We start from the raw sequence: 27,753 nt of genomic DNA on the forward strand, positions 1-27,753 counted from the left end.
GCACTCCAGTTGGAGATCACAGTGCTGTAGAATTTGAAGAGGCACGAATGGAGGGTGAAAGAGAAAAACATGCCAAGAGGAAGGTGCATCAAGCCAACCCTGACCGGGACCGCCTTCCACCTGGAAACCGATGCCCTCACTGCGGGAGAGGATGCAGATCAAGAATAGGGCTCCACAGTCACCTACGGACCCACCACCAGGACACTACACTTGGAGGACCATCATCCTCAGACTATGAGGGATCGCTTAGGAAAAGCTTTATCTAAAAAAAAACCCAGACGTCCCATGGCAGCCATCTTGGGAGCCTCTAAATCCCACAACGAACGATCAAATATGAACAATAGAGGCAGAACCAACAAGTCTATATGTGGACTTCTTCTGAAGTCCTGGAATATTTTGCCCCTGATTAAAACCTGCAATTTGCTGCTGTCTGGAAGCACCCCGATTTTGCCATTTTATAGAAAGGGCCCCACTGTATATAACATGTATCCAGTCCACATATTTTGGTATTCATGGCAGGTCCTGGAACCAAACTCCAGTGGATATCAAGGGACCACAGGTGTTTTCATTTCAACATCCCTCTCAGTTCCTCTCTTTCCCATGAATTATTTTTAAAATGCAACTAGAATCAGTGCCACAGATTCTCCACCCTTTTCTACTGTACTAAAAAGATAGATGCAATGTCACATCACAATGTTCTTTCTGAGTTTCCCAGTCTGCCAAAAACAGCATCCATGAGGTGGGATTGGAAAAACTCCAAACATGATGATGGTACCTTTTCAATAAACAAAGCTGCTTTTGGCATTAGATAACCATCAACCATAACATTTAATCCCTGACCTGGTCTCTTCTGCTAGTATGCTGACAGATGCATTCAAAAGATACTAACTGTGGAGTCTTTATTTTTGCCCTCATGGTGATGGCTTTCACCTCTGCCATCTTAATGCAAAGTCCACATGCTCTGCATTGCTAATCTGTGTTTCTCTTCTGCCAGCTGTGCTTCTTTCATGCATATGCTGGCTGATCCGTAGCTCTGTACAGATGGTTTTGGAAATTCATCCCAATAGGTTAGCCTGACCATTGCTCTAAAGAAAATAAGTTCTGATGCTGCATAGCCTTAGTGCTATGCCTAATACACCAACTGTTGGCATTGACAATACACCCCCAGATCTATTTGCATGCTACTTTGGCAGCTTGTTGTGACAGGCTTTGATATATGCAAACAGCAAGTTAAGGCTGAGTTGGCATTGGAAAATTGTTTTCAATCCTAGGCGTAGGGATATAAATTCTGATTTCGTTCATCTTCATGCATTAAATGGAGAAAATGCATTTTGATTCTCTCTTCACCACATCACAATGGCCTGAATCCAAATATTAGTTGTAACTAGAGTAGATACGCTGAGTCAACATAATTTACCTACATATGAGCTCACCAGCCAACAATTGATTCAATGGGTCTATTCTATTGGGACCAACTAATAGGATCTGAAGCATCAGAGAGATTTTACACCTTTGTCAAGAGTAAACTTTGTTCATCTTTGCATATGCATACAATTTAAAACTGTAACAAATGCTGCACAGTGAAATGGACAAATGGTCGCAATAGGTTGTTCCATAAGTTGGAAATGACTTGAAGGTACACAACAACAGTAGCAAACATCTGTAATAATAGAATCTTGGGTTCTATGAAATATTCTAAATGACTACTGCAAAAAAAAAATTAGAATTTTCCAGATGTTTTCATTATTTGAAATCAGATAACAAAAGTCATCAGCTACATACATATTAAAATTGATCCTAAACTGAATAATACACAGAGATATACCTCCCATTTGGGTTCTATATACCCATGTGGACAGCTGTACTCAAAATGGTGGTCTATGAAAAAGTGCTACTGGTTTCCACAAATGAAAGAAACAACTGTAGTAAATGGGAAAACATACAGTGCAAATCTTGGGCACAATAAGATATGTCCTCCAATCAGATATCTTAAGAAGCACTGGACTAAGAATACAAAAGTCCCACAAAGACTTTTTCTTCAAGAATCCAAGAAGTTGTCTCTGAAATTCAGTGTCTTTGGTCCCTTCCAGACAGAGCTAAATCCCAGTTTCTCTTGAGATTTAGGCCACACAGTGGGTCTAAATTACACACTTTTAGTGGAGGAGGTGGTTAGATTTCCCCCCTCTCCTTTACTAAACCCCTGATGCATCATTTTAACACGACAGGAACTTAGTCTGAGAGGCCTGTGGAGGGAGGGAGTTCTGTCCGGTCAGTTTAGGGGGGAAATGGCAGGGGATGGTAGCAATGTCATCCTGGTACTTTGGGCTTCTGAAGCCCAAAAAACTAGGATGGCAGTTGGGATTGACCTTCAGGATCATCAAAAGTGGTCCCAGAAGTCAATCCTCATACACCCAACAGCTGCAAAGATCCAGATCTTATTGAGAGATCCTGATCTTTTCAGGTGTTTTTTTTAAAAAACGATGTAACTGTTTTTAAGTGTTTTACTTCTTTCTTTTAATGTAAATGTTTTTAAGGCATTGAAAAGTTGTCAACATGTTAAGCTGTTCTGAGTCCCCCTCTGGGTTGAGAAGGGTGAGGTAGAAATATAGTAAATAAATAAATAAGGAATCTGGAGTAACCCTGGAAATACAGGATTATCTTACTCTGGTTTAATCTGGATTAGTTTGAGACATTTGGACACCTCAGGATAATCCTGAACCCATCATGGGTATTGGCCCTGTCTGCTTATTTAAAGACACAAAGACTAATACACCACAGAGATAAAAAAAATTAAAGCCTTAAAATGACATAGCTAGAAAGAAGCAAATACCACAATAAAATTCAGTGTACGATACTCTATTTGGGATAACCAACAGGATCCAGGTCAAAGTCTTTCTACAGAGAAGTTACAGATAAGCTGCTTCATGAAAAATGACCAAGTTGAAGTCTGGGGCTAACATTTAGATTAGGAAGGCAGACACAACAGAGTGAGTTGGCAGCAAATGAGACCTTCTGCCATAAACAGAGTGAAAGGGCCCCTTTTAACAAAAAAAAAAAATCTGTAGGAAGATCAAGATTTAACTAATATCAAGGAGCCTAGTTGTTCACTTAAACATGTATCTCAAGCTTTTAAGCTTGTAAAAGTTTCCAAAATAGTGTACAAGGGGAGTCGTTACATAAAAAGCCCATTAAAATATGACTGCAGGTTGAAAAAAATCAGATAAAATAAGGACACAGGTGTTTCAAGGAGTATGAGGCAATAAAAGTGATAAAAGGAGGAGATAAACCCAAAATACAAAGTAAAACCACTCAAATGTAATAACTGTTTATTAGTGAAGCTGGTGTAGCTCATTCTTATAATGGTCTCTTCCAATTAATCCCTGGATGCTCTTTTGACTCAACTTGAAATTCTAGCTGTAGATAAGTCTTTGTTCATCTGTCCTTCTCTTCCTATTATCCCTTGAACCCACAAATCTATTATCTCATTTTCCTTTAGAGAAAGAATCTGTTGAACTCCATTTCCTATCATCCTCCACCATTGGCTAGTAGGAGTAGTAAGTTTGAACTTATGTGATTCTAAATGAATGTGTTAATAATTGATGTTTTAGCTAATTGTTTTAATTTGTAAGTATTATTTATAAATTGTGTGATGACATTGTGTGATGATATTTAATGGTTACCTGTTGTGAAGCCACCCTAAGTCCCCCCCCCCGGGGGGGGGGGGGTTGAGAAGGTCGAGATACAAATATGCAAAATAAATAATAATAAAATAACCTGTAGGCCATGAACCAGTGGTCCTCAAGAACTAAAATATGGTCCGCAGCCTCACTATTACTACACCATTGCAACGAGAGCAACTGGTCTTGCAAAACCCTCTTATAGTGCCGAGGCTTCTTGAGTATAGTTTGCTGTGGCTAAGCAGATGGTGACTACTGGATGGCATATGTTCTGTATCAGAAACTAGAGCTGGTGTGGTCTATCCAATGCAATTTTCTGAATCAGCACCCTGAATAACCAAACCGAATCTTAAGTTGACCAAATGATTTGTAACCCTTTTGGTACTGATGTTGGAAAGTTGTCCCTGGTCAAAATGGTCCCTAGTCAAGTGGTCCCCGATTTTAAAAAAAAGGTTGGGAACCACTGCTATATGCTAAACTGTATTTATTGCTTGAAAAGTTGTTGTAACAGGTATAATTTGGATGTACATATCTAACTCCATATCTGTCTCTGTGGATGTGACACAAGCACCTGCTTGTCCTATTTTGTTGGATTCTTTTCAGTTTGTGAAGCCCGAGGATGTGGACAAGATACTTGGAGGAATGAGGCCCACCACGTCCATCCTAGACCCCTGCCCATCCTGGCTTCTGAAGGAGGCCAGAGGGGGATTGGCCGAGTGGGTAACGGTGGTGGTGAATGCCTCCCTTCGAGAAGGCAAGATTCCAGCGAGCCTAAAACAGGCTATTATAAAGCCGCTGTTGAAGAAGCCATCACTGGACCCCACCAAATTCGAAAACTTTCGGCCTGTTTCCAATCTTCCCTACTTGGGCAAAGTCATGGAAAGCGTGGTGGCCTCACAACTCCAGGTATTCTTGAGAGACACGGATTATCTGGATCCGGCACAGTCTGGTTTTAGACCGGGACATGGTACCGAGACGGTCTTGGTCGCCTTAGTCGATGATCTGCGCCGGGAGCTAGACAGGGGGAGTGTGTCCCTGTTGGTGCTCCTGGACCTCTCAGCGGCCTTCGATACCGTCGACCACGGTATTCTTCTGGGGCGCCTTGCAGAGATGGGTCTCGGGGGCACTGCTTTGCAGTGGCTCCGGTCATTTCTGGAGGGCCGTACCCAGAAGGTGTTATTGGGGGACTCCTGTTCAACACCACAGCCTTTGACCTGTGGGGTTCCTCAGGGCTCCATCCTGTCCCCCATGCTGTTTAACATCTACATGAAGCCGCTGGGTGAGATCATCCGGAGTTTCGGGGTGCGGTGTCATCTGTACGCAGATGATGTCCAACTCTGTCACTCCTTCCCACCTGCTACTAAGGAGGCCGTCGAAGTCCTGAACCGGTGCCTGGCCGCTGTAATGGTCTGGATGAGGGCGAACAAACTGAAATTAAATCCAGACAAGACAGAGGTACTCCTGGTCAGTCGCAAGGCCGAACAGGGTATAGGGTTACAGCCTGTGCTGGACGGGGTCGCACTCCCCTTGAAGGCTCAGGTTCGCAGCTTGGGTGTGACCCTGGACTCGTCGCTGAGCCTGGATCCCCAGGTTTCAGCGGTGACCAGGGGAGCATTTGCACAGCTCAGGCTCGTGCGCCAGCTGCGCCCGTATCTTGGGAAGTCTGACTTGGCCACGGTGGTACACGCTTTGGTCACATCCCGCCTCGACTACTGCAACGCTCTCTACGTGGGGCTGCCCTTGAAAACGGCCCGGAAGCTCCAGCTAGTCCAGCGCGCGGCAGCCATGTTGTTAACAGGAGCAGGGCGTAGGGAGCACACAACGCCCCTGCTGTCCCAGCTCCACTGGCTGCCGATTTGCTACCGGGCCCAATTTAAGGTGCTGGTACTATCCTACAAAGCCCTAAACGGTTCCGGCCCAAAATACCTTGCAGACCGCATCTTGGCCTACGAGCCCACGAGGACCTTGAGATCATCTGGGGAGGCCCTTCTCTCGATCCCGTCTGCCTCACAGGCACGCCTGGCGGGGACGAGAGAGCGGGCCTTCTCGGTGGTGGCCCCCCGGCTGTGGAACGCCCTCCCTGCTGAAGTTAGACAGGCGCCCTCCCTTATGGCCTTTCGTAAGAGCCTGAAAACATGGCTCTTCGAGTTGGCCTTTAACTGAGTGCTATATCTTGGCAATGATGACCGGAATGGACCACGACTATGAGACTGACTATGACCCATGATATGACGAAGCGGATTTTTAGTATAAGTATATGTCAAGTAGTAGTAGCATGTTATGTATTGTTCTGATTACTGTAAATTGTCTTTTCTATGTTGTTGTTCACCGCCACGAGTCGCCCCCTGGGCTGAGAGTGGCGGTAAATAAGTGCAAGTAATAAATAAATAAATAATAATAACTGTGACTCAAAGCAGTCTTTTTGCCATGTCAAAGGCATGGAAAATTAGTGAATTCTGAAACATAGTGGGTTGGATCTAGACTTACTCATAATTAGATTACACCCACTGAAATGGATGAGACATGAGATTTCATTGGATCTGTTTTCAGTATGAACAAGTCTGGCTCCAACCCAGTAATTATATGTTAAATATCCACAAACTATCATTTATATACTTGAAGGTACTGCTAGTGCAAATGGAAACAGGGAATTGAGTTTTCACAGTGGAAAGTAAGGAGATCAACAAATGTAGGTTGATGTAGATCTGATTAGTTTCTTCTGTTCTCCATGAAAGGGGGGGAGAGGGGGGGTTGAGAAAACTAAAAAGTGAATGTCTGCCTTCAAACATCTAATTCAGGAGGTATGGAATAGGGTGACATAACTGAGTAGAGGACCGCTCAAGGCAAAATGGCATCTAGACAAAGAGCTTGACAGATGGTCTAACCAATTCATGGCGGAACATTTCAATCGCATAAACAACAAGCAGAGGAAAAAATCTAGCCTTTTTCTGCTTAAATGTAATCACAGACTTCAAGTGATGCCAACAACACGTAGCTGTTTTTTCGCAAAGTTTGTTTCTGAACCCCGGGTTCTTCTAGAACAGGCCTGCAAAACCTGTGGCCCTCCAGTGTTTGAGCTTCAGCTCCCAGAGTCTCTGACCATTGGCCAAAATGACTGAGGCATCTGGGAACTGAAATATAAAATATCTGGGGATACATAAACTCATAGAGAGTTGGAAAAGACCAAAAGGTCCATGCAGTCCAATCCCCAGGAACACAGAATCAAAGCATCTCTGACAGATGGCCTTCCAGCTTCTGCTTAGAAACCTCCAAAGGAGATTCCACCATGCTCCATGTTGGGGCATCTCTATTCCAGAGTGATTAAATGTCTTGGGTGTGGTTGGTTTTATGGCTGTACTTGCTGCTTTAAAATCCATTCAGCATTTCCCTAGTGACATGAATTTAAATCCTATTGTTAAAGTCATTGAATGAGTTAGTTACCTAATACGTTAACTTGCAGTCAACAATTGCTTAAATAGGTATTAACCAACAGGATTCCAGACAAACATTTTGGAGTCTCCAACCCAACTCTTTTCCATTATTATTATTATTATTATTATTACTACCCCAAAGGCAAGTTGTTGTTTTATTTTATTTTTACAAAAATTGTATTAAGTGGCAGAATTGAGGTTATTGAGCATGCCAATCACATGGGTTATGCTACTGCATATTGATGAACCCAAGAATTTTTAAAAAGTAGTTCCTGATGATGTTCAATAGAAATCGACTCTCTTCTAACTTAAAACTATTAAACCTAGTCCTATCTTCTGAGGAAGTGACAAACAGGCCTGTCCTCTAACATAAGTGAATGCAGAGAACTCAAAACCATTTTAGTAGTCCCAACTAGAGAAAACTCATTATAAGTAAAGCAAAGTTTTCCCCTGACATTAAGTCTAGTTATGTCTGACTCTGGGTGGTGGTGCTCATCTCCATTTCTAAGCAAAGAGCCAGCATTGTCAGTAGATACCTCCTAGGTCATGTGGCCAGAATGACTGCACAGAGAGCAGTTGCCTTCCCGCAAAAGTGGTACCTATTGATCTACTCACATTTGCATGTTTTTGAACAGCTAGCTTGGCAGAAGCTAGTAACAGCGGGAGTTCACCCCACTCCCCGGATTCGAACCGCTGACCTTTCTGCCAGCAAGTTCAGCAAGTTAAATGTTGAATTGATCCCATTGGTTCAATGGGTCTACTCTGATTGGTATTAAGAAAATATTACAGGCCAATGTGTAGGGGGAAATGATGACAGCATGTCCTGTATTTCTGACTTATCACCAGTCCAGAGAAAACTAACTTTTTCACCTCACACTCTATGGCTTTATGAAGGTGAAAACCACCCTATCTATCAATGTAGCTGTACATATGCTTGCTTAGTAGCAGGTCGCTCTCATTTGGATTGCTCCTTGTGGTTCTTTAACAGTTTGGGAGGTAGCCAAATTTATTCAGGTTGCTTAGACCAATGTCAAGGATAACTTTGGCTTGCCAAACACATGAAATTGGAGAGGGTTTCATATCAAGATCTCTTCTGTTAGCATCAGTAAATTTTAACATGCCTAACAATGTTTACTTTGGCACTATTCAATAGCTGCAATCTATGTAGCTTTCTTTAAAAGCCTAGTAACTTAAGGTGTAAGGAAGCCAGTTCTTTCTTACTGTCAAATAAATCTGAGCAAACAGCAAAGGTCAAGATCCTACAGCATGCTTGTGTAGTGATATGATATTGTGCTATTTTGATCTTCTGCTGAACACCAATATTAGGCAACTACTGTTGTACATCCTATTGTGCCCGCAAATTGCCCCCATTGTACACTGGGAACAAGCAGTGGCTATTTCAGTAATTCCAGTAAAGGAAGTGGTACACTAAAGACAATGAAATATAGCTAGCCACCCTCCAACCGTATAGTTGGAATCTTGTTGGTTTCTTCAAACAAGAGCAGATCCATTCAGGCAAATAAAAAATGATGAGCTAACACATGTGTGTGTGTGCATTAAGCTTGTGCAATCTAGGTAAACCTTGACCCTTAACTCTAAAGGAGAGGCAACTGGCTGCAGGCAAGCGCACACGCTTTCTCTCCTGGGTCTGCACACCACACACACTTCCCAAGGCAAGGAGGCAAGTTCTTAAAGCTGTTTCTTACTATAGAGGAGAGGTTCTCAATTGCAGGAAATACGTGTGCTTTAAGGAGGCGTCTTGTTTTTAAATCTGTCTACTCTAGAGGAGAGGTGCTGCAGGCAGGCGTGTATGCACTTTCTTTCCTGGGCTGCACCATGCCAGCAGCCACACAGTCTTTCCAAAGCATTTTAAGGAGGCTTCCCACTTCCAGGTAAGGAAGAGTGATGGCCTCCTGGAAGAGGATAGGTAACTGGTAGTAGTTTTCAGGAAATTAGGGTTTTCCTTTTGTTTGTGAGGGATTAATAAAAAGATTAAACTGTGATGCCGAAAAGCTAAGGAGGAACTGAGGCTGGTTCCCACTTGCTTTAGTGTCGAGCGGATTTTTGTACTAGGAGGGCCTTTACTGTTACGAGCTCCCAAAGTACCGAAGGTACCAAAAGAAATGGAAGAAACGGAAGAAATGAATTCCACGCACAAGTTGAGTGTGCATGTGCCATCAAGTTGCCTTATCCACTTATGGTGACCCCATGAATTTCATAGAGTTTTCTTAGGCAAGGAATACTGAACAGATGTTTTACCAGTTCTTTCTTCTGAAATATAGTCCATAACCATGTACCATGCAGCTGTGGACAAGTCTACATAGGGACCACCAAACGCAGCGCCCAGACACGCATCAAGGAACATGAAAGTCACTGCAAACTACTCCAACCAGAGAAATCAGCCATAGCAGAGCACCTGATGAACCAACCTGGACACAGCATATTATTTGAGAACACAAAAGTGCTGGACCACTCTCACAACCACCATGTCAGACTACACAGAGAAGCCACTGAAATTCACAAGCATGTGGACAATTTCAACAGAAAGGAAGAAACCATGAAAATGAACAAAATCTGGCTATCAGTATTAAAAAACTCAAAATTTACAACAGCAAAACAACAGAGGGGAAACAAACAGGCACATAAAATCACTCTCAACAAAAGATTCCCCCCAGGCACTTCCAAGCCATTGAATGCTAATCAAGGTGATCAGCTGAAACATTCACAGCTAGCCCCAGCAGACAAAAGTCCTTTGTCTCACCCTGGTCATTCCACAGAAATATAAACCCATTTTTCCTACTTCCAACAGACCTCACTATCTCTGAGGATGCTTGCCATAGATGCAGGCGAAACATCAGGAGAAAAAATGCCTCCAGAACATGGCCATATAGCCCAGAAAAACCCACAACAACCCATAGTCCATAACTCCTGGTATTCATCAGTCTCGCATCCAAGTACAAGACAGACCCTGCTTAGCTTCTAAGATCAGACAGGATCTCATGCAGATGGGGTACAAATAAATAAATTCAATTAATTCAATAGTTCTATTCTAGTTGGGACTGACAACAGTTGGCTCATGTTAAATAATTAATTATAGTTGTGGAACTTGATTTACACAACCATGAACTGATATATCCATTTCACAATTGCAAAAAATTGGTTTGCTTGAACTATTTTTATGTTCAACCTTGTACTTCTACTGCTGTATTTCCTCATTCATCATCACCCAGTGCTCTATTGCACTTTGTGTGACTTCCTTTTTAAGATATCGAGTTACCTGTTCTGACTGTTCTGTGAAACATTCTCACCTGCTTAGGCTCTCCTCTAAATTATTGGCCTGCTTCCACATGAAATTACAATAGCCTCCATTTTACTTTGCAAGAAACCTATGCAGTTTATGTGTTTTCAGCCTCTCGTCCTCATATGCTACACTTTATTGGCCTTTTTGTTGTTTGCCCGTAAGTTTAAATACGGGGTTATTGAGGAGCTCTAGTACCAGGTAATTCATTTTAACATATTTGACAACAAAGGCATGCCTTGGTAAATCGCTAATTGGAACAACAGGAATAGAAAATATTGAAGCAGAATGTTCTCAGCAAAAGGAAAGCCAGTCCATCTACAACCTCACATTCTTTAGGTTACTCAATAATGATTCAGTGCATGCAAAGCAAATGGTTTCCATGGGACTAAGGGTCAGAACCAGCCAGAGATTTAAAAATCAATATTTAATAACACTATTTGTTCACTGAGCTCAGTGGGAAAACCAACAGAGAGAGAAATATATTGGCTCAATACTTTCTTTCTCATCAAGTGCATTTACATATGACTTGGCTGCAGAATCACCGTGAAGGCTAAGGAAAAGCTTTTTAGTAGAGTAGGGATAGGGAGTGAATTAAAACGTGATCAGTACGGATGCATGAGGAATTTTATTTTCATGACAGGACCCAATTATAGACTAACATGTAGAAAGGAATCCCCATTATCAAGTGGATTTGACCAATCTTAAAATGTTGTAATGCATTTCTTTTGCTCTTAAAGTTCCATAATATGCTAAAAGAGATGTATTTGGAGAGAATATACACCACATGCTCATGCTTAGACCCACTTTGGAATACTCCATCTTTATTTTACAACATTTGAAGATAGTAGAAACCAAAGGTCTTGGCATAATATTTCTGTTTTCTTTGTTTTGCAACTACATGAAGGCCAGGGAGCAATGTTCCCTACAGATCACCATAGACCTGAACTCACCTCATTGTCTCTGTTTTCCCTCTGGAGTCCATCTCAAAATGGCAATGGGAAGTGACCCTGTTTCCATTGTAGAAAAACTAAAGAGAAAACAAAACAGTATTTAGGGGAAGTGGAGGGTTTTAGGTTGTTTAAATATATTTTTACATGTCTACGTGCATTGGGACTTTCTGCATGGTTTAGGGACCAAAATTGTACTTTTTTAAAAAAGAAAATTGGATCAACAGGCTTTGGCAGACTCATTGGGAAATCACAAAAATGGGGCCCAGTTGTCTTGTGTGGCTCAAGGACCACACTTTACCCACCACTGTGTGTGAGAGTGTGTGTGTGTGTGAGAGAGAGAGAGAGAGAGAGATTTATGCAGAGAGAGATAAACTCACACATTGAATATCCCATCTAATATTTATCTTGTATCTGCTTATGGACATAATGGAGCTGCATCTTCTTCTCTCCCTCTCTGGTCAGGGCAGTGACAGTTGGGATGGAGAAAGAGTCTTTCATGTGCTTACGGACCTAGACATGAAGGTGTTATGCCTGCTTGGAATGTTTCCAATATCTGAGCCATCACACAAGACAGCCCAATTTTGGACATCATACAAATCTATTTAGGAGCCAGCATGATGTGGTTGTTGGAGCGCTGAATTAGGAATGTGGGGGTCAAATCTCCACTCAGCCATTAGATCCACTGGGTGATCTTGGCCAAAGCATACTCTTTCAGTCTGAAAGCAAAGCAATGGCAAACTCCCTTATGAATGAATATTAAAGCAAATACTAGAGCAGAAGCATCATTCTGGAGGCAAGACAGACGATACAGAAGTTAAATTCCTCTCCCCTGCCGGCCATGAACCTATTAATTGTATCCCAGGTGATACTATTTGCATTTTTTTTAAAAAATAACTTGCATGTTAGCTGTAAGTACATACTTAACCTCATGTGTAATTTGTCCTGAGTTTCAAAGACACTTTGGTCTTTTCTCTTGAGAGAAAAAAAAACTCAGGAAAATCCCTGAACGTGCAGTGGGAGCTAGGGTTGCCAGACTAAAAAATAGAGAGGGCTCATGTACCTTTAATAGGTGTGTAGAGGAAGGGATTTCAGCAGATGTTGCTTCTCATGCCAGTAGATAACAAGCTGTAAGTAAAGGTAAAGATTTGAATCTGACTCTGTGGGGTGGTGCTTATCTCCATTTCTAAGCCAAAGAGCCAGCGTTGTCCATAGACGCCTCCTAGGTCATGTGGCCGGCATGACTGCATGGTGCACTGTTACCATAACAAGCAGTACTTACTCAAATGATCTCTTCTATATTAACATTAAGGGTACAGAAATTGCATCCAGTTTTCACTCTGGCAACCTTAAACAAGACCTCTCAAAACAAGACATTTAAGTCTGACTGGCTACATGGCTTTGTACAGCTTGAACCACGCTCCTCAGAGGATGAGTGGCTGCAGAGGAGATAGTGATAGATGTTGATATAGGGTTGAAGGTTCTCTTTCTTTTGCAGGCAACAGAAGAGCTCGGTCAATTGCTGCCAATGAACACATTCTTTCCCATAGGCAGAGATCTCTTTAGTGCCTATTTCTCATCTTCCCTTTTGACATGCACACAACATACACCCACTTTGTTGAATTGTCAAGTGTAATCCAGCCATAACTAAAATGGAAGTACAAGACCATCAGTACAACTGCAATTATTTCAAACATGATCTCCAAGGGTATAGTTACACGTTGCTTATTAACTGCCTTAAAGTCAACGACTTATGGCAACCCTATGAAAAAGAGACCTCAAGTCACCTTATCTTCAACAACCATGCTCAGATCTTGTTGACTCAGAGTCGTAGCTTCTATGATCCACCTGGAATGCAATTTTCCTCTTTTCATGTTGCCCTCAACCTTATCAAGCACTTGGTGGACGGGGGAGCAAAATGAAACTATTGCATGTAATGAGATTTTCCTTCACCCCTCACATACCTAGCATTATAATAATTTACATTTTCAATTGCACACATAGAACTGCAAATTAGACATCCAAAGATAAAAGACAGCTGAAGTGCCCAACAGAACAACATCTCAACATTTCACTCTCTGCAATGGGGAACAAAGAAAAAATGTATTAGGTGGGACAGAATTCTTACTGGGGACAATGCCATATTACACACATACACCCTGTAGATATATCTCTGGGTATCTCAGGCATTGTGCAAAATGCCTTGACAACCTGTGAAACACAGTTATTGTTACCTGTAACAGTCTGGCAGTTATTCAGGTTGATCATTTATCTTCATGGTTTAATGACTCTATATTATGTGCAGGAAAAAACTCATAATTATTCTAGGCATGTATTTAATAGATATAATCAACTGTTTCAGTTAGGCTCCTGAAAGTGGTACTCACACATGATCCACCTACAGAATAATATAGACAAAAGGCCTGTCATTTATGATTGATCTGTTGCCTAGAATCCACACTGGAACTTTCATATAGGTAATTACTTGAACAGTCTTCTACTGATGCATTCGTTTCCTGTGTGGCAGAAGGACACATCTAAACATCTCTCTCCATTTGTACCCATCACTCAACTTTGGCTGATGATTGACCTTTCATTGACCTAGAAACCTACAGACCCACCAGAAAAGTTAAAGCAACAGCCACAGTAAGCAAATGGTGCATGCCAGAGACTTGTAAGAAGCAAAATCTAATTTGTCTTAAAACTGCACCTAAGCCTTTTTTGGCAATTCTTCCTCTCCATGAGCAAATCAGACTGGGCTACATCTAGACAGGAACTCCTATCAGTCTATTACTCTCAGTAATCTCAACACAAGAATATCTTTCACCACTGATGTTAATTATCCCCACCAGAACTGGAGATTAGTTGCTAAGTAGAATGTGTTGACAAAAGGAGCATTAGGTTCTGGTGGAATCCATGGTAGTGGGTTTGGAGACTGAAGCTCCTTAAATCACAAACAGTGTAAAAGGCTTTCATACTAATAGCACTCTTTCATCAGTATAATTGGTTTCACACTGGAAGAGTTAAAGAATGCTTCAAAATCTCAGGGTTAGCATCATATGTGCTTGCCCCTGCAACTCTACCTGAAATATGGAATCAATTTTGAGAGTTTCTCCACAAAAAAGTCAAGGTATATAAGCAATATCTGCTGAAATTTCCTCTTCTACACAACTGTTGAGGCAGAAGCCCCATTCCTTTATGTCACCTGGCAAGTTTAGCACAATTAAAACTTGTGCGCCAGCTGCGCCCGTTCCTTGGAAAGTCTGACTTGGCCATGGTGGTCCATGTTCTGGTTACATCCAGAATAGACTACTGCAATGCTCTCTATGTGGGGCTGCCTTTGAAAACTTCTCAGAAGCTTCAATTAGTCCAACAGTCAGCAGCCATGTTAACTGGATGGGCATACAAGGAGCGTACTACTCCTCTGTTGCGTCAGCTTCACTGGCTGCTGATTGTCTTCCGGGTACAATTCAAAGTGCTGGTTTTAACCTTTAAAGCCCTGAACAGTTCTGGCCCAGACTACTTGTCCGAACGTATCTCCTGCTATGAACCATCACAAAGCTTAAGATCATCAGGAGAGGCCCTGCTCTTGATCCCACCACTTTCGCAAATGTGGTTGGTGGGGACGAGAGACAGGGCCTTCTCAGCAGTGGCCCCCCATTTGTGGAACTCCTTCCCCAAGGACATCAGGTTGGCCACCTCCCTCCTGTCCTTTAGAAGACAACTGAAGACCTGGCTCTATGGCCAGGCATTTGATTAGATGGTAGTGACAATAGGAAAGGAATTTGGGTTACGACACTGGATTTCCCAGTTTGATTTTTGGTTTTACTGGCATTTTAATATTATCTGGTAAATGAATGTATTGGCTGATGTGTTTGATGTTTTAAGATGATTTTACTGTTTTACTGTTTTATTGTATTCTTTGATGTATATGTTGTAAGCATCGTTGATGCCTATGTGAGGCCGCTCTGAGTCCCCTTGTGGGGAGAAGGGCGGGATAGAAATGTATGAAATAAATAAATAAATAAGCCTTGAAATAAACCAAGAGAGTTTTGCAAGAAATTTCAAGAAAAGCAACAAAAATTCACATAAGGATTTCTTGTATCTTGAGGATGATTTCAGTTTGCTCTTAAACCAACATTAAATTGACCTGAATTGTACTAAAGTATACAGTGACCCAACCATGGGACCCATATTAATGGTTTCACTTGCCCGCACCCATGTGAAAAATGTCTCTCTAAAAATTTGCTTGGTTGTCCAGGTGATTCTATAGTATGCTTCCCCTGGATGAAACCATAGAATTAATATGGAAGACCTAGCAAGTTTTTAGAGAGGATACATCTCTAGGAATTTCTATGTCCTCCAGGATGATTCTATGGTATACTGGGACCAGAAGTCAAATAATTTAATGGCATTTGGTTGTATAGCCATGGTTTTAGGTCATTGTAGGATGGCCAGAAAAATTGTAGGTTTTATTGTAGCTACAATTTTGTGTTTCCTTAACTGATTTTATCCCCACATATCCCTGTAGAACCTAATCCAGAGAAAGCATACATAGAATTATGCTGTAAAGACAGGAAGCCCATTTCCACCTTGTTTCATACAATTTGTGCTAGTATGGTTATTGCAGGTGATATGGTTCCTTATGCCACAGTTTTTGGATGCAACTATCAAGATATCCAATACAGGTAGGGCCGATTTGCTTTTCATGACATCACCATGGCCAAGGTGAGTGAAACACCCTTAAAACAAAAGTCGGCAAAGTATAGCCTGGAGCCACATACTGTCCAACAGACCATTTTTGACACCCTTAATGCCTCCAGGCTCCTCTGACTGCAAGAGAAAGGTGCATCAAGCAAACCTTTGTTGGGACCACTTTCCATCATTGTGAAATAATAATAATAATAATAATAATAATAATAATAATTCTTACTCGCCTCTCCTCATGGCTCAACGTGTGTTACAACATCACTAAAAACACATAATCATCTAAAACATTATATAAAATACAAAAACTAAAACATATTTCTACAAAATAAATATTAAAATATATAGAACACAGATTAAACATAAGACATAAGTTTAAAATTCCCAGGGGCAGAAAATTGCCCCATACCTACCACACTTGCCCTGTTGTAAAAATTTTGGTAGCTTTATTAAGACACTCTATTCTGAACTCATTTGGATTGTTTCCTAAGGAAGAAACTCCACATGTGTTCTGAATTTTGCTTAACCAAAATTAAGGAGTTGGTGCAATCAAGATATGAAGGAACCCTCTTGAGTTAATCACTAATTACAGGGAAGTAATTATAAGGAAGACAATGAATTATATGCCCTTTCATTGACGCTATAGGGCTATCCTCCATGTCTCTAATGGCTGTAGGATGTTGGTGACAGCAGGTGTGGATCAATAGTTTTTGAGAGATGTTTTAGAACCTGGAATAGACACATTCAGTGTCCACCATCAGGAGCAAGGATGGAGCTAGACAGCTGGCTATACATATGGATGATGCATATATCTTTCAGGGAGAAAAAATAGTATAGAAAATGCAGTAGAAATTAAGACAAAGTGGGAGGACAAATTTGCAATATCAAGAAAGAGAGCTGTAAAGACAATGACAAACCACCTGCTTGCATACAGAAGGTCAAAGGTTCAATCCTGGGCATCCCTAAGTAGGGCTAGGATAGGAAAGTATTCTGTCAGAATATGTGGAACAGCTGCTTCAAGTTGACATATAATTGACATACTACTGAGCACCTTTGATATTGCAATATCTCATCATTAGCACATTTGTGCCAATTCACCTTTTTGTGGTCACGTGATTCCTGCACTAATGAACGTTGTTTATTTTTATTAATTTTATTTTTAATGTAGTTTTGTGTTTCCAATATTTAAAAACAAAATAGGGCAAATATAAAACATATACACTAAAAGGAAACCCTTGAGAATAACAAGGGGGGATGAGGAGAGGAGGAGGTTCCCACCTGCTGAAGTCAATTTAATGCTGGCATGCTGGCACAAAAGCAGAAGAATGCATTGCACTAAGGTAGGTGATAAGGACATTGAGAATTGGGACCTATTGACATTTTTTTACCCATTAATATCTAGGGAAAGAAAAACTAAAGGGATTGGGGCTGCAATCCAGGATCAGGATGCACAGAGCATCATATAATAGGGACTGTCATGAAAGGTGGTGGTCCAGTTACAATGCCAATTTGCCTTCCACATGTGACAAAGTTCATAGCAGTTAAATTGGTATCAAAGAGCCATAAGTGTATAGTGTGAAAAAGTTCTTACAAAAGGGAAGTAGAAGGAACATCTAAAATCTCAAGGAAATATCCCTACTGCTTGTGTTTAGAAACCTGGAGTTCTTAGGAGTATGGATGCAGTATCCTCAGACACTTAAACACAAATGTTATTATTCTATGTGTCCCTCTCTGGTCAAGACCACAAGTCAACTATCTAACCCTTCCACATACTCCACAGAAAACCTTAGTTGGACTACCTATCCTTGGGCATTCTAATAAACCTGGTTTAGATCAAGGGATGGATTTCCTACAAGCATTACATCATTTCTTCCCACTTTGGTAAAAGGACATATGGGAGGAAACATTTAGCAGCATACAAGGATTAGGACTGATCTAAGAGGAATTAGGACAGATGGATCTAAATTTGGAAACAACCTAGCCTATGAGCCCCCTTTTCAGTATTTTTAAACATTAACTGACCTGCATGTGTTTAACAGGGAATATTAAAACAAAAAGACAGGGAAAAGGAAGAAGAAAGTCCAGGCTTATTCATGCTTGGCTAAGGAAATTGTCATATTTTTTTCATATTTCCACATAAAGAAACAATGCTTGATTTATACACTCATGAATCTTTATTCAAGTCTTCCCTTAATAATTGAAACTGGTATGGTGAGGATTTGTAGCATTTTATCTAAGAACTACAATTCTATTTCAGCATGTATGCATTATTATTAATAAGTTTTATAATGAACAAGCTGAACAAAATGCAGACATGCTCTGAAGCTAGATTAACACATGGCCATGGGACACTCTTATAGTCTACTGGATCGATAAGCTATTAGAAACTAAATATATTACAGAGACTAGGTGACACGGGGGAATAGTAAATGGCCTACAGAGATTGCTTAAGCACTAATTGGAATGCAGATGAGATCAATTGGAAACAAAGATGGTCACCACTTTAAGGAACCTTCAAGCTTCAAATTATGGCTGCAAAATAGGTTATGTTGTTTATAACTTCTTTTGACTTCAACAGAACAAAACAAACAGCCATATAATATGTTGTAGAATCAAGAGTTCTTTGGAACAGTATACTTCAATTTGCATTTCCTCTTTTGGAGTTGTATTGTAGTACAGGAACAAAACACCCAAGATGTTGCTGCTGTACTACAATGCAACTCAAAAGGAGGAAATGTAAATTGAAGTATAGATTCAGAATTAAAATATGCTTATGGACTCAATTGTTGCATGGTGAATGTTGTTGTTTATTCGTTTGGTCATTTCCAACTTTTTGTGACCTCATGGACCATCCCATGCCAGAGCTCCCTGTCGGCCGTTGCCACCCCCAGCTCCTTCAAGGTCAAGCCAGTCACTTCAAGGATACCATCCATCCATCTGGCCCTTGGTCGGCCCCTCTTCCTTTTTCCTTCCATTTCCCCCAACATTATTATCTTCTCCAAGCTATCCTGTCTACTCATTATGTGGCCAAAGTACTTCATCTTTGCCTCTAATATCCTTCCCTCCAGTGAGCATCCGGGCATTGTTTCCTGGAGTATGGACTGGTTGGATCTTCTTGTGGTTCAAGGCATTCTCAGAATTTTCCTCCAACACCACAGTTCAAAAGTATCTATCTTCTTTTACTCAGCCTTCCTTATGGTCCAGCTCTCACATCCATAGGTTACTATGGAGAATACCATACCTTTAACTAGGTGAATCGTCGTTTCATGGTGAGTAGACTGCCAGATCTCAGGGACTGGCCCTGAGCCTCCAGTTTTTCAGCAGATGTAGAAGAAAGAATCACATTGAAAGACCTAGAGAGTCTTCAAGAGAAGATTTTAATCAAATCCATAAATAATCTAATCCACAAAAGTAAAAACTGCAAACATAAGGGAGCCAATTTTTGCAGCCCTAAAGAGACTGTCATATTTATTTTTATTTATTTATTTATTTGCTGCATTTGTTGACCGCCGTTCTCAGCCCTTAGGGCGACTCACGGCGGTGTACAACATATAAAAGACAATTTACAATAAAGCCATAACAAAAAAACAACATATCACTAATACACAATCATATAATTACACTAAAATAATCCGCTCCGTCTTATCGTAGAATCATAACCAATCTCGTAATCCATATTCCGTTCCAGTTGTCATTACCAGTTAATGTAGCACTCAGTTGAATGCCTTCTCAAATAGCCATTTCTTTAGGCTCTTACGGAAAGACATAAGGGAGGGCGCCTGTCTGATGTCAACAGGGAGGGTGTTCCACAGCCGGGGGGCCACCACCGAGAAGGCCCTCTCTCTCGTCCCCGCCAGACGTGCCTGTGAAGCAGGCGGGATCGAGAGAAGGGCCTCCCCAGACGATCTCAAGGCCCTCGTGGGCTCATAGGCCGAGATGCGGTCCGAAAGGTATTTTGGGCCGGAACCGTTTAGGGCTTTGTAGGATAACACCAGCACCTTAAATTGGGCCCGGTAGCAGATCGGCAGCCAGTGGAGCTGGAACAACAAGGGCGTTGTATGCTCCCTGCATCCTGCTCCTGTTAGTAACATGGCTGCCGCACGCTGGACTAGCTGAAGCTTCCGGGCCGTCTTCAAGGGCAGCCCCACGTATTTGTATTTCTGGGTGGATTGAAAGACTAGGAAGCTGAATTCTGTCATACTCTCTCCTCTCTCAGTAGATATAAATTTGGTGCAGGTATCAATATCTATGCAGATCAGGTAAGAGAGACTCAAAAGCCAAGTACAACTAATTCAGGACTTGCTTTTTAAAAAAGTGCTGATATTTTAGTATTATGACCTGGTGTGATTAGCTTTCCCCCAGTATCATTGGACCTCACCAACAACATAATAGGAATCAGCAAGAATTGTGTTGGGTTCATATTTCTGGATTCATATTTCTGTGATTTCATTTACTGGGTTAGGCAGAAATAAATACATGCATACACATGTGGAAATACCCATGAAATATCAATTTCACACCTCCTGAGATTACCAATGGAATGGAATCTATCTTGCCTCAGAAATCCATTACTTGACAGTTTAAAATAATTAGGTATGTGGGCTGGTTTTAAAATTGTACTGTTGTGATATATATATTTCCAGAAAAGGAGAGTTCATTACATTCTGAGGGAGTGTATTCCACTGTCGGACAACTTTTGCCATCAAGACATTCTTCCTAATATTCAGGTGGAATTCCTTTTCCTATAATTTGAATTAATTGCTGTCAGAATCACTCACATTGAATTGAATCCATTATGTGGGCAAAATGGCTGTTCTGTGGGCAGTGTCCTACCAAGCAGTGAATCTCTGGTACCATAATGCAGGAGCCTGATCTTTGCACATTTTTTTAGAAATTTTAAGGTAAGTAAAAGAACTATTTTATGAGATTGCTACTTTTCTTCACCTTTAATGGTAGAGTTCAATCCTTTATCATGCCATTTTTTTAAAGGGAGGGAGAGCGCAGGGAATCAATTCATTCATAGGATGAAAACATAGTTATGGGTAAACCAGAAAATTCAGATGACATGTGATAAGTAATGAATAACAGAAGATAATGATTTGCAATACCATAGGACTAAATGTTAGGAATCTACAAAATCTTTTTTTATGACTTACAAAAAGTTTTGTAAGTCATAAAAAAGTCATTAAATCTGTACATTCAAGGCAATATCCAACATGTGGGCATGGCCTCTGCCAAAAACTTTAGTATCGAAACTTACCGAATACATTTTTGTTTATATTTTGTAAATCTCAGAAGGCTCCCTCCCAAAGTCAGCTTCATTTTCATGGCAAACAAGCAAAGCAAAGCCAAAAAAGCTCCCTTTCCTCTGTAAAGCAATGGCCTCTCACCAATAGGAGATGGAAAGGAGGGGGAAAACAGAATTTCCTTGGAAGTAGCACAAAACCCTGGGAAATGTAGTTTAGGAAGGCAAGGAGATCTATGCCAAAGAATTCAAAAGCCCCTGTCCTAAACTACATTTCCCAGAATTCACGAGCATCAGAAAGCTCCAATAAGGATAGGGTGAAGAGAGATTTGCCCCTCCGTGACCAGACAGAATTCCAATAAATTGGTTAATATTCTACACTATGAAATTTGTTCCTGGGTTATAAATGTCATTTCCTAATTGGTTCTATCATAAAAACATAGGGAGAGTTTATTAAACTGCAAAAACTTTGTCTTTCCAGGAGAGATATCATGCTATAGCGCGATAGTTTTTCAATGAGCATCTCATCTAGTCTCAACCAATTCATCATAGCTTGTTCCACACAAAGTTTCTGGAGTAGAACAATTACTTTCAAAGTAAGGATGATGCCATTAAACAGGAAATAACACTTTCAAACTAGAAAGATATTTTCCTTATTATTAAAAAAATGTTTATATGTTTTTAAAAAATTGTCAAAACTCCGTGGATAAATAAAATGTTCTGAAATTTGGTGGGCTAGCAGTGGTATATGTGTCCTACCATTATAGCAAGTTTCACCCCAATATCTGTAAAAATGAGGGAGAAGGGATCCCCAGAACCCTCCCCCCATCTGATGCACAATTACTATAATGAAAAAGTAACAAAATTTTATTACTTCTTTGTTACAGTAATGAATATTTCACTAATGATACTTTATAAACACTTTAGAATCAAAGCAACACACTCCATTTTTTATTGATCGCACATGCCTACTACATGCCACAGTTAGATGACACTGCATACACACACACACACACACACACACACACGAGATATGGTCTCTTGTCTCTGAAGCAGCAGAAAATAAGCCTGTTCCATTCTTCAATATGACAGCATGGTTATCATGTCACCTCTCAACCTTCTCTTCCTAAACTGCTTCTGATATAGGATATAACTTACAGACATTTGGTCATTTTGATCATTCTCCTCTGGGACACTATTTTTTCTTACCTAAAATGAACTATATTCTAAGCTTCCAGTTGAAATGACTAGCTTTTTGCTTTCCGTTAGTCTCAAAGGAGTTAGAAGATCCCTTTGCATACTTGTGTAATGGAAAAAGGTCTCTGGTATGGTGTTGTACATTCATGTTCATTTCAATGAATTGCACTTTTCTTTTTGAAATCCTTGGAAAGAAAAAAATTCATATTGTTACAGAGCTTAAAAGTGATGCAGGTTTAATTAGGCAGTTGAAATCAAAGCTGCGATTAATGTTTCAGTGGAAAACAATCTGATACCAATTTCACAATGCAATCAAGCATACCAAGACAAGGTTATCTCCAAGATCACCCCATCACTGCTGGAGTGAAAGTGGGGAACCTTCAAAACACTTTAGCAAATGTGGACAGTTTTTGGCAGAGCAGGCGAGGCTGAAACAGATACGCTGACAGTGTGTTTGTGGAAAAGTATAAAATATCAAGGGATGTTTTGTGACAGCCTGTGCTCAATAATTGCCTCAACATCTAGCAGGCTTTGTGGAACAAGTTACCGTCCATATTATGTTGATCTCCATTAAATTCTGAGCCTCTGCAAATAGTAATTTTGATTTGCTCTTGAGATGTTGAGCACAAAAAAGAACACTTTTGTTGAAGCCCCAGCAACCAAATGAAAAGGTGTCTTAATGGTTAAAATACCAGGGGGTTTATATGAAAGTGGAGCACTTCATTTTATCTGCTTTCAAGACTTGCTCCAAAGGGAGAAAGACCCACAAGGAATTAGAGTGATTTTCCTTAAAGTCTTAGGAATGTTTTTAGCAGCAGTTGAGAAAAAGCAGTTATGATAAAACTGTCTGAAAAGCTTCCAAGCTGTGCATTTGAGACCCAAGTGGCCAAAAGTAGGGTTTTAAAAAGTCACTCTTCAATCCTACGATGTCCATAATTTCTCATGGTTACTACTTCCATTCTGATTGAGGGAGTTTGGGAGTCGCTAATAACTGTTTTCTATATAATATTACCAAATCAGATCTTTTCTGTATTGTCGAAGGCTTTCATGGCTGGAATCACTACCTCACCTCACTACCTCTTTTTTTTTTTTTTAATCTTTATTGAAGTTTTTCATACAAAATATGCTTATAGATAAGAAAAAGAAAAGAAAAAAAGAAAGAGAAAAATTGAGAAGTAAAGAAGAAAGAGAAATAAAAATGAAAGAAAATAAAAGAAAAGAAAAAAGAAAAAAAAGAAAAAAAAGAAAAGAAAATTAAAATAAAATAGGAGTATTTTGACCTCCTGGTGTCTTCCAAAAATCTTCTGTTCATTCGGTTTAATCTTGTCATAAAGTAGAAGATAAAAATGAAAACATAGAAAAAATTCTTTATTTTTCTTCTCTTCTAAATTTCTTTCCCCTCACCTCACTACCTCTGAGGATGCTTGCCATAGATGCAGGCGAAATGTCAGGAAAAAATGCCTCTAGAATATGGCCCTATAGCCCGAAAAAACCCACAAGAACCCAGATCTTTTCTATTTGCTTCCTTGGCAATAACATTAGTTTGTATTTTGGTAATTTCCAACTTCAAATAACTATAATTGATGTTAGAAAGAAAAAGTGGTGTATAAATAATGATGCCAATCAATCACCATCATCATCATTGTTTGTTTGTCTATTCCTTATCTCACCCTAGCTTCTGCTCAACATTCTGCTGCTAAGATTATCTTTTCTGACCCATTATATCAATCATGTTACTCCACTTCTGTTATATCTTCATTTGTTACATATTGGTTTTAGGATTTGGCATAATATTCTTATGATCCAGTGTGGTATAGTGCTCTGAGTTCTGGATTATGGCTTTGGAGATTAGGATTCAAATCCCCGCGTAGTCATGGAAACCCGCTGGATCAACCTGCCTAAGTCACATTCTCTCAGCCTCAGGGAAAAGAAATGGCAAACCTATTCTGAAGAAATATTGTCAAGAAAATCCCATTCACCTCGGAGCAAGGGTTCTCAAACTTTTAAAACCAGATGGGCCAGGCTAGTGGCAGATGGATGGGATATTTGTGTGAACTAATTGGGGAAAATGAGCTAATTCCTATGAACACTGCACATATCTTGTTTCTGGTGCAAAAAAAGGGCCATGTAGGCTGCTCGCTGGCAGTGGGGCTCCTCAAGCAGCGCATGTAATGGGACTCCCCAAGCTGCAAGCTTCGGAGAGACACCAAAGGCAGGGGGATTGGAGGGTTCACAGGGACCCCACAGTGCCCCTGACTGTGCTTCATGGAGGCCTAATGGCTCTGTGGAGCACTTTTTGAGAACTGCTTCCTTAAAGCCACCATGTCAAGAACTGTTTGTAGGGCACACAACAAAAACAACCTGTTTAAACTGTTGAAATCCTATATGACCTAGTTTCCTTGTCCCCCAACCTTGGATCTACATTCTAGGAAGTCTAGACTTCTGGTCCAACCAAGGATTTCTTCATCATCAGTTCAGCTTCATCTTTCTTGATTTGAAGTGCTGTAATGATGGACTTGTGGGCTGCTCCTTCCATCACTATTTAATTTAGTTAATGTTGTTAATGGTTTTTTCCCAAAATTTTAAACTTTTTGTTTAATATTAATTTATAATTTGTATGTTTTGATTGCACATATTTGATTTTAGACATTTGACATGGCTGGCTGTCCATTGATGGTAAAACAACAACACTTTTCTAGGCTCCAGCACCAATATGATCACCAGATGTTAGCATATGACAAATCTCAAATTGTAATTCATGGCTATGCAAACTATGACAAATCTGCAGAAACAGAATTCTTATAACAAAGAACATCGCAAGACATTGGGTTTGCTAAGTACCACATCATACTTTCTAAAGCCTGCAATTCTCCCATATATGGTCTTGATATTGAATATGCAGACAAACAATATGACTAAAATGATATTTGCTGTCTGAAGCAGCTAAAGCTCAACTAGTATTTCTGTATGCATTTTAGAACTGTTTGTGTAGTCTTTCAAATGTGCACATATTATTGAATAGAAACTCTTTGCTACCACACTATGATTACAGTAATTTTAACTGCCACTACAGTATTATTCTACATAGCATTTGGACTCTTACTTTCATAGAACAGCCACTGTTTTTTATGATAAGGACATCCATTTTCTTTCCTTTCTTCTTTAAAAATATAAACACATGGGTTTTTGGCCACGAATTACATCAAGCTCTGTACTGAGACTGGAAAGTAAAATTAGTTTAATTCCATTTATAAAAGCTCAGTATCTCACAGATCCTTACTTTAAGCTGCCAAGAGAAATGCAGATTTTATGAGAATGTTCAGAAAGAAGAGATTAGTAATTTAGGATTTATACATATACAATGGCACTCTTGTACTCAAGTGCATACCCCATGAAAGGAATGGCAAAATGGAAAGACAAAATGGAGAATGGAAACTATACATGTATTGAAAACTTCCTATCTAAACAATACTTTACTAGAGAGCTTTTTCTTATGGGTAACAATGTAACTGAGGTACACGAGGACATGCTCATGGATGAATTATATCATTCATGTTATGTGATCCATGCATAGACACTTTCAATTCCTCTTGTAAACCATCTGGATTTTTCAGACATTCTTTTCAAATTTTTGAAGTACCTCAAGGGCATTGTGAGCATTCAACAAGAATGTTTTCCAAAGGCCCAGATGATATTCACAGGCTCTTAGGCTCCCCCACTCAAGAAAATGGCAAGTCCTGCTAAGTGTATCCTGGCAAGAAATAGTGCTGCTTATGGCACCCCTGTGTCCCCTAATTTGCTGCCTATGCTAGTATCTTGAATATTAGGAAAGAAATTGGTAGGTTGTTGATTATCATGAACATGACACTTTAGGACTCAGTTAGAGAGCCCTACAAACACCCATGGACTCAAAGCAGCTACTGGGCTTGCAAGGCATGAAGTATATACAAAGACATTGATGGTAAAACAACAACACTTTTTTTCAGAGATGATTTGGGGTGCAGATTTTATCCTGGATGTTTAATATCCAAATCCTTAATAGTAAATCGTTCTTACCCTCATTGCTGCTATATGATATTTGCCCTTTACTCATTAGCTCTGTCCTTAAATGCTGTGACACCAGATAGCCCACCCATGATGAGACCTTGAACTTTGCTATTGGTTGTCAGTTTTGATGTTCGTTTTGTTGTTGTTCATCTGTTCAGTCGTTTCTGACTCTTTGTGACATCATGGACCAGTCCACGCGAGAGCTCCCTGTTGGCCGTCACCACCCCCAGGTCCTTCAAAGTCAAGCCAATCAATTCAAGGATGCCATCCATCCATCTTGCCCTTGGTCAGCCCCTCTTCCTTTTTCCTTCCATTTTCCCCAACATAATTGTCTTCTCTAAGCTTTCCTGTCTCCTCATGACGTGGCCAAAGTACTTCAACTTTGTCTCTAATATCCTTCCCTCCAATGAGCAGTCGGGCTTTATTTCCTGAAGTATGGACTGGTTGGATCTTCTCGCGGTCCAAGGCACTCAGAATTTTCCTCCAACACCATAGTTCAAAAGCATATATCTTCCTTCACTCAGCCTTCCCTATGATCCAGCTCTCACATCCATAGGCTACTATGCGGAATACCATTGCTTTAACTATTCAGATCTTCGTTGCCACTGTGATGTCTCTACTCTTCACTATTTTATCAAGATTGGACATTGCTCTCCTCCCCAGAAGTAAGTGTCTCCTGATTTCCTGGCTGCAGTCTGCGTCTGCAATAATCTTTACACCTAGAAATACAAAGTCTGTCAGTGCCTCCACGTTTTCTCCCTCTATTTCCCAGTTGTCAATCATTCTTGTTGGCATAATCTTGGTTTTTTGATGTTTAACTGCAACCCAGCTTTTGCGCTTTCTTCTTTCACTTTGATTAGAAGGCTCCTCAGCTCCTCCTCGCTTTCGGTCATCAAAGTGGTTTCATCTGCATATCTAAGGTTGTTAATGTTTCTTCCAGCAATTTTCACCCCAGCCTTGCATTCATCAAGCCCTGCACATCGCATGATGTGTTCTGCATACAAGTTGAATAGGTTGGATGAGAGTATACAACCCTGCCATATGCCTTTCCCAATCTTGAACCAGTCTGTTGTTCCATGGTCAGTTCTTACTGTTGCTACTTGGTTCTTATACAGATTCCACAGGAGAGAGACAAGGTGATTTGGTATCCCTATACCACCAAGAACTTGCCACAATTTGTTAGTTTTATACATTGTTTAAT

The sequence above is a fragment of the Anolis sagrei genome, chromosome 3, assembly GCF_037176765.1.
Source record: "Anolis sagrei isolate rAnoSag1 chromosome 3, rAnoSag1.mat, whole genome shotgun sequence".
Taxonomy (NCBI): Eukaryota; Metazoa; Chordata; class Lepidosauria; order Squamata; family Dactyloidae; genus Anolis; species Anolis sagrei.